We start from the raw sequence: 3,094 nt of genomic DNA, 5'->3' as shown, positions 1-3,094 counted from the left end.
AAAAAAAACCTTACTAGATGGATGGACTTAACAGTAGAATGGAGATAACAGAAGATAGGATTAGCTAACCTGAGGCCAAGTCAACAAAATTTACTAAATCCAAACAGCAGAGAAAACAGACTTGAATGAACAGAGTCCCAGGGGCTTATATAACAATAGATTCATAATTCATATTATAGGAGTCTCAGAAAAGGAGAAATGGATGAAATTGAAAGAGTATTTGAAGATATAATGGTTGAAAACTTACCAAATTTAGGAAAAGATTTGCTCCTACAGATTTAAGAAGCTAAGTTTTCCCCAAATATGATAATCCCAAATAAGTCTATGCCAAGAGACAGCATTCTTAAATTCTGAAAACTAAAGACCAAAACCAATCTTGAAAAGATCCAAAGAGAAACAGCATATGACCTATAGTGGAACATCAATTTGAATAACAGTGGGCATTTATCTGAAGTTCTAGAGGCCAGAAGAAAGTGGCATTCCCTTTTTTTTTTTTTTTTTTTTTTTTTTTTTTGACAGAGTCTCACTCTGTCACCCAAGCTGGAGTGCAATGACGCAATCTTGGCTCACTGCAACCTCCACCTCCCAGGTTCAAGCAATTCTCCTGCCTCAGCCTCCCGAGTAGCTGAGATTACCTGCATGCACCACCACACCCAGCTAATTTTTTTCTATTTTTAGAGGAGACAGGGTTCCACCATGTTAGCCATGCTGGTCTCGAACTTCTAACCTCAGGTGATCCACCTGCCTCGGCCTCCCAAAGTGCTGTGATTACAGGCATGAGCCACTGAACCTGGCCTGTATTCCATTTTTTAAATGATGAATAAAAAATATTATCTATATCCAGTGAAACTATGCATCAAGAATGAAGGAGAAATAAAGACATTCTCAGACTAAGAAAATTTAAGATACATTTTTAGTATCAGACATACTTTTAAAGAATGGCTAAAAGAAAGTTCTTCAAACACAAAATACATGATAAAGGAAAAAAATTCTGAAACATTAGGAAGGAAAGAAAAAAAATAGAAACAGAAAGCAAAACTATGTATAAATGAGGACACACAAGGTTTGAACAATGCCATCAATCAACAAGATCTAACTGATATATATAAAATACTCTACCAAGAATAGTAGAATACACGTTTTCAAGTAACCATGTCATTAATCAGGATATACCATACAACAAACATCAGCAAATTTAAAAGAATTGAAATCATACAGTGTGTGTTCTCCAATAAGAATAGAACCAAACTAGAAATCACTAACCAAAAGACAAAGGAAAAATCTTTAACACTCGGAAATTTAAAAACACATTTCTTAATAATCCATGGATCAAAGAATTCTTAAAGGAAATTAAAGAAATACATAGAACTGGTTGAAAGTGAAAATACAACATAAAAAAATTTGTGGGATGCAGCCATACTCATGCTAAATAGGAAATTTGTAGAACTAAAATGCTTACATTAGAAGAGGTCAAGCCTTGCCCCCTCCATAGAGTATTAATTACCATTCCACTTCACAGTGATTTAAAGTATATAAAAATGGGCAGTATTTATCATTTACAACTCATAGCTTTGGGCTGTTCTATAATTTCTAACAAATTCCATTCTTACAGATGAGGAAACTAAGAGTCAAAGATAATAGGGGTCTTTATTAGGCCGTAAAGCCAGGGTGGGACTCAAATGGTGGTCTGCTGGCGTTGTCAAGTGCCCTTTCCACTACAGTATATTGCTTCTAAGTATTAAATATAAATGTATTGCTTGGTGAGATGCAGCTAAAGCAGTGCTTAGGGGAAAATTTATAGCATTGAATAAGTATATTAGAAAAGGAGAAAGATTTAGAATTAATAAACCAATTTCCTAATTTAGGAAACTAGAAACAGAAGAGCAAATTAAATCAAGAATAAACATAAGAAAATAATAAAAATTGGAACAGAAAGCAATGAAACTAACAATAGAAAATCAATATGACCCCATGTTATAACTAAAGCAAAGACAAGCAGATACCACAGCCACTCCATGGGACTGCAAACTCTAAGGACTCAGGGCCTAGATTCCATTTAGGACAAGTCAGTACCAACCAAATTGAATGTATCAACTGGAGATCATTCAAGACTTTGGACGTTAGAACCACATGGTCTTAAACTTCACCTTGGCCAGTGAGAAAGAGTGTGAGGGGTCTTTTACTGGCAAAGAATAAGTAACCTTATCCTGCCAAAACACAGGTCACCCAAGAGTCAATCAGCCTCAGCTAAGAAGGAGTAGCCACAACATGCCTGACAGAGAGGCTGGGGACCTTTGAGGACATTTCTGGGATAAATCAATTATACAAGGAGTTACAGGAAAGTTAGAATCCCTAATTCATAGGCAGCATGAATCGTTATTGAATGAGGCCCAACTATACCTTAAATGCTGCATAACAAACCCTTCCCCTGGACACAAAATAAGCAGGGGAAGGAATGCTGAGGTCAGGAACAAGGACCTCAGAAGGATTCAAATCTAAGGTAAGGGGTCAAACACAGGCCCCTTAGTGAAGGATTGAGGAAGCAAAATTCTGCTTGCCCTTAGTCTACAGTATAATAATCTTCCTTTGGCCTTTCCCTTTCCACATTGTACATTTTGATGCTCACAATTTTTCCTCACCAAGTGCTAATGGAATCCCATAGTTGACCTTGAAATCTACAGGCTCCTAACTGGTAGTCAAGAGATATCGCAGCAAGGTGAGTAGAAAATGTTCCTCTTCCTCCAAAACTTAAAAGGAAGCCACAATCCTGTGTCAGAAAGTGGTCCTTGTGAGTGCTGTGTTTAATGATACCAAAACTTCAGAAGTTGTTACTATGCCCTGTGAAAGTGCCTGTAAACACTCAGGTTTGGGAGTTCCAACGGGCTGTTTCAGCAACTTTCCTAGGTTAATAATACTGAAATAGTTCTTCCCATGAAATAATCTGATGACCCTGCAAGATTTCTTATAAGCGAGGAATAAGAAAATCTGTATCTCATTTATTTTATTTTATTTTATTTTTTTATTATACTTTAAGTTCTAGGGTACATGTGCACAACAGCAAGTTTGTTACATATGTATACATGTGCCATGTTGG

This window comes from Chlorocebus sabaeus, chromosome X (genome assembly GCF_047675955.1).
Source record: "Chlorocebus sabaeus isolate Y175 chromosome X, mChlSab1.0.hap1, whole genome shotgun sequence".
Taxonomy (NCBI): domain Eukaryota; kingdom Metazoa; phylum Chordata; class Mammalia; order Primates; family Cercopithecidae; genus Chlorocebus; species Chlorocebus sabaeus.
Note: the sequence above shows the minus strand (reverse complement) of the source record.